The sequence below is a fragment of the Siphateles boraxobius genome, unplaced genomic scaffold (assembly GCF_051911475.1).
Source record: "Siphateles boraxobius isolate OS27281-9 unplaced genomic scaffold, OSU_SipBor_1 63, whole genome shotgun sequence".
Classification (NCBI taxonomy): domain Eukaryota; kingdom Metazoa; phylum Chordata; class Actinopteri; order Cypriniformes; family Leuciscidae; genus Siphateles; species Siphateles boraxobius.
This window is the reverse complement of record NW_027509190.1, coordinates 494,448-505,025: the sequence shown is the minus strand read 5'-3', so window position 1 is coordinate 505,025 and position 10,578 is coordinate 494,448. Positions and strand designations below refer to the sequence as shown.

General features: G+C 38.6%; 1 long non-coding RNA gene and 1 other non-coding gene across 2 annotated transcripts; both read right to left on the bottom strand.

The window, feature by feature from the left end:
* Window positions 1-1,936: 1,936 nt before the first annotated feature.
* trnam-cau (transfer RNA methionine (anticodon CAU)) lies at window positions 1,937-2,010 on the bottom strand. Its single transcript has one exon. It is a non-coding gene; the product is annotated as a tRNA-Met (tRNA).
* A 7,257-nt stretch (window positions 2,011-9,267) lies between these two features.
* LOC143719408 (uncharacterized) lies at window positions 9,268-9,893 on the bottom strand. The gene is made up of 3 exons (XR_013196499.1): window positions 9,790-9,893; window positions 9,527-9,642; window positions 9,268-9,433 (listed from the first exon to the last, which is right to left on the bottom strand). It is a non-coding gene; the product is annotated as an uncharacterized LOC143719408 (long non-coding RNA).
* Window positions 9,894-10,578: the final 685 nt, after the last annotated feature.

Here is a 10,578-nt window from a genome sequence, read left to right as displayed (position 1 = left end):
ATCAGACCGCAACCTGAGAAAGTAGTCACTATGTCTGATTTCGAAGAAATTGATGGCAAAATTTTGGAAGAAACCGCACAGCACCTTAAAACATCAACCTGCACCCTATCGAAATGATATTCGCTTAAATACTGATACAGGCAAATTATCAGTGCTGGTACTACTCGACCTCAGTGCTGCATTTGACACTGTCGATCACAACATACTTCTTGATAGGCTGGAAAACTGGGTCGGGCTTTCTGGGATAGTCCAAAAATGGTTCAGGTCATACTTGGTAGGGAGAGGTTATTATGTGAGTATAGGAGACCATAAGTCTGAGTGGACATCCAGGACATGCGGAGTCCCTCAAGGCTCAATTCTTGCGCCACTCCTATTCAACCTGTACATGCTCCCAATGAGCCAAATAATGAGAAAGAACCAAATCGCTTACCACAGCTATGCAGACGACACACAGCTCTACTTATCCCTATCGCCTAACGATTACAGCCCCATTAACTCCCTCTGCCAATGCATTGATGAAGTAAACAATTGGATGTGCCAAAACTTTCTTCAGTTAAACAAAGACAAAACTGAAGTCATTGCATTTGGAAACAAAGATGAAGTTCTCAAGGTGAACGCATACCTTCAGTCTAGGGGTCAAACAACGAAAAATCAAGTCAGGAATCTGGGTGTGTCTCTGGAGTCAGACCTTAGTTTCAGTAGTCATGTCAAAGCAATAACTAAATCAGCATACTATCACCTGAAAAATAATGCAAGAATTAGATGCTTTGTTTCTGTTACAGGCCCCACGCGGAAGGCTCAATATACAGATAAGACAGTTCTGCAAAATAACAGGAAAAATTTATGAGACAGGAGCCACAGTGTCACGTCGCACTAAATCCTCAGCAGATGTGAGGGCGCAGGCGCACACAGCTCCTATATGAGAGTCCTCCTTTCACTTTTCATAATACGAGTCCCGTCTTCTCACTACAACAACAAACTATATTTCTACACCGATCCTGTACTGATTCACTTTCAAGTTCCACAATTCTTTTTAGTTCACATAAATAACAATCCAATTTTGCTTAATGAATTAACACTTTACCGAAAATGTGCACATACTTTGGGGTGTCACATTTCCAGTCAAGACTTAGAGAAACTTGTGCATGCTTTCATCACCAGCAGGGTGGATTATTGTAATGGACTTCTCACTGGCCTTCCCAAAAACACCATAAGACAGTTGCAGCTCATACAGAATGCTGAGCAGAACCAGAACATATGAACACATCACACCAGTCCTTAAGTCTTTAGAGTCAAGCTAGAGTCTTTAACCCTCTGGCAAGTTTATCCAGAAATGCAGCAATGTTGGCAAAGCACTGCAATTCAGTTCATGCTAGAATTAACCAAACATTAAAGTAACACTGACCTGCAGTACATGACCTTTAAAGTAACACTTTAGTGCAATGTATGGGATTCTATGGCACTTGGAATTTCAAGTCATGACATTTCAGAAAAAATGGACATGTTGATTGAATCGGATTCAACTGAATTTCACGCAATAACATGTTGTGATGTTTACCGGAAGAAGATGCAGTAGAATTTCATGGCAAGGATTCTTGGAAATTTCTTGGAATGAAATGTCATGGGTTTGGGGGCATGGGGTGGAGTGTCATGACACAAGTTTCAAGGAATGTCATGTAAAACATTACATTAGCATTAACAAGACATGCCATTAGAATGAAAGAATGATATAAGCCTTAACAAAACATTGTAACAACACTGACACATATGACATGAATATGAGAGTAATACTATTACTGCATTTGTTCAACATTAGTCTTAAAAAAACACTGGATTTCAATTACAGTGCATATGAAGAAATGGACAAAGGCATAAAAGGGAATACAGAAAGCAGCTCATTAATTTACACGGTCCCGTGTATCAAAAAGCACCATTCTGCCCCATGTGAGGCTCGAACTCACGACCTTCAGATTATGAGACTGACGCGCTGCCTAACTGCGCCAACGAGGCATGTGCTCTGACTCGGGTGAGCGGTGAAGCCCTACCTTCTAGATCATCTGCCATTCGGTGTAGGTCCAAAAATGCTGCTCAACACCGGCCGTCATGTCAGGATGGACATGTCATGTCAACCAAGGACAATCTCAGGAGTTTTGGAACAAAGACTCCAACCAACAAAGACTCCAACCAACAACGACTCCAATCACCCATCCTTCCGACTTCCTCACTTCTCCTGGGTGCTCGGCGTGGCCTCAACAGAGTCCCAGGCCTTCACCAAACCAGTCATGCGTTCCTGGAGAAAGAGAACGCTCAACCAACTTCCACTTGACACTGCCGGAACCATCAACGACTCCAATTTTCAACAACTTCAAGAATTGTTCCCATTACAAATGCAAGTATTCAATTCAATGAAATGTGAAAATGAAATTCTGATGGTTCTTCTCATAGACCCTCTTCCGGTTTCCAATTTCATCCTATCACTAACCTATTTATGTATTCATGTGTGTATGTTGTTTAGTTTATTTATATTCATATAAATATCTATATTTAGTTAATAAAACTTGTACATAATATGTATTTGGTTCTGTTTTGTTTGCAATACAAGTCACTTTACGATCACGGTTTTTGCTACTGGCTCAAAGTACTGTACAGGCGAAGAAATAATTATTCTTCGGTGGCCATGGAAGATACCCTTTATTAGAATAAATTAATAATCAAAATAGTTCGTTGGAAGAACTGATTAATTGATTGTAATATTAATTCAGCCACATCAAGTTAATCCAATTAACTGACCCAAATATTTATAATTAATAATAACAAGATATTATTGATTATTAATATTTCCAAAAAGCTGAGTTCCTTACATAGCTCACCATTACCTGCAGTGTGTTTCGAGCTGTGGCCTTCCGGCTCGTCTTAGGACAGACTGTGGGACAGAAAATGGAGACATGGCTGCCATCCACTGTTCTTTAAGAGAGGACCACACCGATGACTTTGCAGGTTCTCTCAGCCACATGTATGGCACTTCAACTGCCAATCAAAGGATTGAAAGTTGGTGGTCCTTTTTCAGGAAACAGAGGTATGTTTAACAATACTGTTACTCACATATTTTTCAATACTGTTTCATATTTCTGTAATCTTTTCGTAATATTATGCTGGGTTGGAACCATACAATGCTGACTTTGAAAATGTAGGCTTATTTATATGAGCGTCATACATGGATCAGGCTGTGTACTGCCGATTGTGCAATAGTTATGATAAGTAAAAGGATTAGTGTGCATGGTTGACTGTTTCAAATTGTAATAAGTGTTTACAGTCCATTCTGCACTGGTGAATGCAGTGCAGAATGTTGTTTTCCAAGACTGTCACATAATTTAAGTATTTGTATTAGAAACATTTATACAAAACTAAAATCACTGTACTCAATTATTAGGACACAGTTCTGGATGGATTTATTCAGTGACCTGAGAGAGAGACACTACTTCAATGGCACCCATGAACACAAGTGCCTTGTACGGTATGTGTTCCTGGGCATCTTTCAGAAAGAGCTTGATGAACACCGAGAGCTTTGGAATAACCATACCATCAGACCCGTCCGGCAGTCTCTCTGTCCATCTGGGAAACCTGATACCATTTACAACCTGCCTCACAGGTTTGTATGTAACACCTGTATTGTCATTTTCAATAAATGTTTGGTTGGTTTCCCTTTGAGATTTAAACACTATTCAAAATGAGTTCACTGTTGTGCTTTCTGTGCGGCCTTAGGTTTGGTGGAAGGGATTGTGGATTCCCAGTGGATCCCCAAGTGTTACAGGAGTTCAAAGACCTTCTGCCACCCACAAACAGTTTGTGTGGAGATGCTAACCTCCAAGCATATTTTGCCAACTTGGAGAGACAGAGCCAGCTCGCTCCACCCATCAACTGGCCAGCTGCTGTTGACAACTACATTAGACTTTAGGAAATGGCTGGTCTTTGAGAGAGAGAACTAACAGACGTGTAGGCAATTTATTTTCTTTCAGACAGCATTGCCTCCAGTGTGGTGTACTGATATGGACACCTTAAATTAAAGGTTAAATTAAAAGCAAAGATATTAATCGATTGCAATGACTTCCCTTACTTTTTCCACCATCACAATGTATGCTTTTGGTGTTAACAGTGTTGATAAATACGGTATGCTGAAGCTAATGGTGACTTTCATGCTAGATCGGTAACATTTCATGACCAATTTATGCAACAACAAATAAACTTCATTCTGATGGCTCTTGCAAAATGTTTCAGAATAGACAAACTTACATTTTCTTATAAAAATTATTTTATTTCTTTTAACTGTTAAAATACTGACAAACAGTAAAGTGCGAACAGTAACAGCAATGTAAATCTGTCACGGAAAGTTTCCAAATAGAGAAACTTGCACCTTTTCTTATACAAAAAATCATTGGACTTCTGTAAACCATGTAACCATACAAATAGTAAAGTGCGAACAGTAACAGCAATGTAAATCTGCCATGAAAAGTTTCCAAATAGAGAAACTTGCACCTTTTCTTATAAAAAAAAATGGATTTCTGTAAACAATGTAACAGTGCAAAGTGCAATGCAAACAGTAACAACAATAATGCAAATTTGCCACTGATAATTAATTTCTGATTGACACCTCAATGGAGCCCAAATCCTGGAGCGTTATTGATTCCATAATTCATGGCTTCCTCAAAGATTTCATATGAGGGTAAGATCGGGAGTTTTAATGTGTTCGCGCAGACATTAGCCTCAGGAAACCTTGAGGGTTTCTGGAATGTGAGTTGAGGCTGTGGTATTAATTTTGCTGCTGGGATTTCTTTCAGGCCTGTGGCGAACATCAGAATGTCCTGCAAGGACATCCCTGACCCTTCCTCTGTGGGGGTTGGGAGTAAAGAAACACATTGAGATTTATCATCCATTTGTGAACTTCACTTCAAACAACATACAGAAAATTATACCTTTTACAGCGATTAAGTAGTCCAGCCAGTAGCCAAGCACTCTCTCCTCCTCATGGCGATTTGAGCTACCAGTTGGGCTCATTTCTGGACGGAACAGTGACTCTACACTCTCGGCTGTCAGGTCTTCCGCACTGTAACACATGTAGGGCAGGAAAATGGAGGGATGCTGTTCCAGAGCGTTGAAAAAGTTGAGGGTAGCCAGGCCATCCTTGAACCTATTACCGGGTTGGGTTGTGGGTGAGGGGAAGAGGCAGATCATGGTAAGTTCTTAATGCTATTGCCAGTAGGACTCACATTTGTTAGACACTCATTTGAGTTTCATTCAAATTCTCGTTTGAATTCTTACAAAGTAGTCAGAGTGACCTACCTCTGGAAGGAAACATGGTTGCGGTAGGTGAAGTACCACTGGATGTAACCATCCACAACTTTTTCCTTATCCTCCAGTGTCCTCAGGCATTATAGCATCCTGCTGTCTGAAGCATGCTGGAGTGCTTATCTGCGAGTTCCACGAGTTCTTCCAGTGTCCTAGCATTCTTAATCTAGAGTAAAATAAAAACACTGTCTGTACACTCTAAAAAATGTTGGGTTATTTTGTGTACCCAATAACATTTCTTCTGGTGAGAAAATCCTGCACAACAGCTCTGTACTTTCATATCAAGTTATAATATTTTGTCTATGATATAATGCACTTGTTTAAAGATTAATCCATTGTTCTTTCTGTTTTATGTAAAGACACTCTTGGAGATGTTGCTTTAAAAACCCTGCCAGCTATCCTTCCTCCATTGCCACACAAAACAGGCTGCAAGATGGCTCGGCCCTCTTACCATGAGGCAAAACAAGCATTTGTTGATTTACAGCCTGTAGGTACATCATTTATGACAACACATTTGGGGTAATATTTGATCCATTTGTGCATATTTACCATTTAAAATTTCTATTTAAAGGTTGGAACAAACATCATCAAGTATTTGGAGGAGGAGGAGCAACGGAGGCAATTCCCTCATGTCCTGCAGCTTGGGGACAAATTCAACTGCTCACAAGCCTTCGTCATTGTGGGAGGAGCGGCACTAGAGCAAGACAGCCTTTTACAAGCTGTGGATACATGCTTTAAATTATTTTATGTTTTAGACATTGAGTATCCAACGCCTGCGGCAGCTGTTTGGCAGTTGCTACAACACACAATATTTCACGAGTTCACACTTACATACAATTAAAGGGAATAAAGTATAATGCGTATTTGGCGTGCTGTACGGGGGGAGGGCTCCGAGCTCGGAATTCGGCCCGAACCCAGAGTACTCCCCCCTGTATGTAAAGTGGTTTAGGACTAGAAGAGTGGAGAAGGGGTGGTGGAGGGACGCTGCTAAACTGTCAGAGAAATGAGGTGAGAGTGCTGAGTCTATATATACACGTTTTAATCATGATTGCTGAGTGCTCTCCACCCGTGTTAATTATCTGAACGTGCTTCTCCCGAACTTTGTTAATAAAACATCATATTCTGTGCCAGGAGGAGTTCCATCAACTCATTGTCGCCTACTTAGGCAGTTTATAATTGGATAAGCTGGACAAGCTTTGGTTTGTTTTGTTTGTGTATTTGTATTCCATGTTTCTTAGAACTTAAAACATAATTGTAATTAAATTAATTTTAGCATTCTGTGGCAGGAGCTGTTCCCTCAACACACTGTCGCCTTATGAGGCAATTTATAATTGCATTATTTCTATTTATTTATTTATTTATTTATTGAAATAATTTCTTATTTTAAGGAAGTAAATGAAAGCAATTGCAAACAATAACTTAATGAAAATGTTTACAACTTGTAATGTTTACAACTGTTTATTTGTGTTTTTGTGATCCATGTTTCTTAGAACTTAAAACATAACTCTAAATTAATTAATTTTAACATTAATATTCTGTGCCTGGAGGTGTTCCCTTCAACACGTTGCCTTATGAGGCAGTTTATAATTGCATTACTTTTTTTTATTTTATTTATTGAAACACTTGCAACAATAACTTTTGAATGCAATGTCTAATTGGATGTAAATAAAGCATTGTTAATATACTTAAGTTGTGAGTGAGTGAGTTATTTTCATGGAAATAATAGTAATTATAATTAATATTAATAATAGTTTGATTAAAGCATTTTGGCCAAATAACCCAACAGATTCGTTTTTTGAAACCCAATTTATTGGGTAAAACTAGTTACCTAATTTATTGGGTTAAAATAACCCAACAATAGGTCGGTGCTATATCAACCCACCATTGGATTAGCTGTTGGGTTGATTTTAACCCAACTTTTTTAAGTGAGTATTGGTTGGAATTTAGACTACATATTAGTGACAAAGCATGGAAGTCACTGGTTTTATTCCAATATCACACTGGTTTTTCAAGCTACTGGGGTGTCCAAATTGTTGATTGTTCATCAAAATATATATAAAAAAAATTCTTGAATATTCTTAGAAACACATAATTACAATTACCTCAAGGAGAACATTCCTGACTTCAGTATCAGGTATATCCTCAATTGGTGCCTCAATGGTCTTAACTTTACCAACCAGGTACTGGTAGAAGCTTGGGGAAAAGCATCGAGGCCCTGGACCACCATGTACAATGGAGACGGCAACCATTCTTCCAACATGGAAATACTCATCACCTTCTGCAGCTAACAATGGCAATGTTCCACGGTTAGTTCAAATTGATTTATAATACTGTCAAAATGTGACAAAAAGTGAATTACCTTTGCTATCAAATGACAGGTATTTGCCATCTTCTTTGCCTTCAAAAAATCGACTGGTTTTAATGGCGTCCATCAAGAGTGTCAGAAATTCCCGTGTAGGCCCTCCTGTGTCCACAGCCTCCTCTGTTTGCCCGATGTCATCAGTGAATTTGACCAAAAGGCTACAGGTGGGGTCAAATGAGGAACGTTTGAATCCCCTCAGAGCACCATCCCAGACATTAGCACGGTTTATATTTAACCTGCTACAGCTTTTTGTGTTAATGTTGTATGACAGATTTGACAGAACGTCTGCAGCCGTCAGTCCAATATCTGCGTCTCTGCAACACAAGAAAGAGAAACATTAACACTGCCTTTTATTTGGATAATTAAAATATAAATCTTTTATGGTCCCATTACAGTGAGAACACCATATGTGTGTGATGAAATGTGATGGGCATAAGCATGAAGCACACATTGCAAGCTTTCAATAATTTCTGCCAGATTTTGTTTCGGTTTAGGGGTAAGTAAAAAAATATATACAATTTGAATATTTGCTTTAATAATTGTATGGCAACAGAAACCAGGTAAAATGCCAAATGTAGCTTGAACTATGTAATATATCTGAGGAAACAAACAAAAAAAACAACAACAAAGGTTGACAGCATTATTTCTATCAAAGTACCTGTCTTCCTCCTGAAAATTGTCTACGTCCTCAACATCAGAGCAACTGCTGTCAATGACAACTGGTGCATAGATCTTGGTATATGTGCTGTGGATTAAAGGAACAATGAAATACTAAAACAAGATGGTTGTGAAATTACAGTAAAAAGTGTTATACTTGGTACTGTAATGCATTACATTCAGCAGTCAATATTTCATGCTAAACCCAGAGCCAAAAGTATTAGTGCAATGAACGAACAATTTGAATCCATTGTGACTTACTTGTAGAAGTCACATGATGTGGTGTTTTTGGGTCCTGGTCCTGCTCCATTGGCCTGTTTATGAAAGTAGAGATAACACCAAACAAATTAACAATAATTACATCATTAACATAAACTTAATAACATTACAGAATAATACATACTTGCCCATCAGATGGCCTGGACACTGTTGGTGGACATTGTTTTGGTAAACTAAAACAAACAAATAATTTGAATAATTTAATTTAAATCATATTATAGATATTTGTTTATATGATTTAAAGAGCACAACATGCTCGATCTATTCCTTTCAGTGGAAGGCTAGCAAATGCCTCATCATCGGATTCTGAAGAGGAGTCATCTCCATGACTTTGGAAAGAGAAAATGATGCATCATTATTAGGCTAGGTATATGCAAAATATATGGCAATTTTACAACCAGCTCAAATTAAATTAAGAACTCACTTAATTACCAACCATTATCAATTATTATTATTATTATTTTACATACATGTACTTCAATACTTACTCGAATCCTGAAGGGGGCAGATGTACAGTACGATCCTCTGGTAAGACTTTCCAATGGCCTCTTTATAATGTTCAAGGACAAAGGATTTGTCTGTGCCTGGTATATTTTGTACCTGAGAGCCATCAGGATATACCAGGACATATTCTCCATCGTACATCATGTCTTGATTAAAATCTCGCTGTTTTTTTATAGCAGCTGGCAAAATTTGTTTTGATGACCACAGGGGTTCAACATTTAATGGCAAAGTTTTCCCTCTTATAGGTTTTAACCCATATTTTGTTCTGGTCATTATGCCAATTGAAATCTACAGAAATAAGAAAAGAAGAAAAACAAACATGTTTAAGACTGTGTACTGTGTAATAGTCACATTGTGACCTAAACCTCCATATTAGTTTACCTTGACCATAATGTTTGGTTTCTTTTTAGCCTTTGAAAAGGTCCTCCTCTCAGCCTCTTTAACTTCCCTGAACCTCATGAATTGACCTGCTCTTCCTTGGATACTTGTCTCATTCACTAACACACACACACACACACACTGATTCATTATAGCTATGCTTTGTGATTGGTTGATAAATTGCCACCTTTCTGACAGCTAAAACCATGGGACAATTCAATGCAGCACAGTAACGTTAAAATGGGAGCACAGTAAGGGGATATTACCTGTAGGCCCACGGCCTAGGCTTGATGACGTGGATGGACACACCGTAAGGAACCCCACGTTCAGACCACACGACGGGCAAAACTTGGGAGCGTCCCCCAGTTGCTCGGCACAATACGGACAGAACATTTCAAACTAAAAATTAAATAAATAGTTCAGATATCAGGACAACATTGTACAAACGCCAGTAATGCATCTATTTAATGGCCAGACACGAGCTAGCCAGCTAACTTAGTTTCCAGCTAACAACGTTGGCAGACTAATACGTTATGGGGACAATAACTTAATATGTTAAAAACACACAAAACCACTTCGGTATCAGAGCACATCGACAAGTCTGTCATAATGAAAGAGAAACACTTACCTCTTGAGACAAGAAAAGCACAGCACACATTCAAAAAATAGCGCTAAGACAACCGGATGGATGCGGGTCCGTCACTGATTATGGCCCCCCCGGAAACATTTCCGTTGTGTTTTTGCAGTTTGCAGTTTGTTTCCCTATTTGCTCGTGCTGCAAATATTTGCAGCGAATGTGAAATCGACAAAGTTGTTTTCTGAATTTGCATGTGTTTTCTGAATTTGTATGTGTTTTCTGAATTTGTATGTGTTTTCTGAATGTGTAGTTGTTGTGGCGTTGTTTGCATGTGTTTTCTGAATTTGTATGTGTTTTCTGAATATGTAGTTGTTGTGGGGTTTGTATGTGTTGTGACCCTTCTCGGCCACCGTACTTTACAAATATGAATATATAATTCATGAAAATCTTTCTGGATTTTGTCTTTCAGATCAGCTGA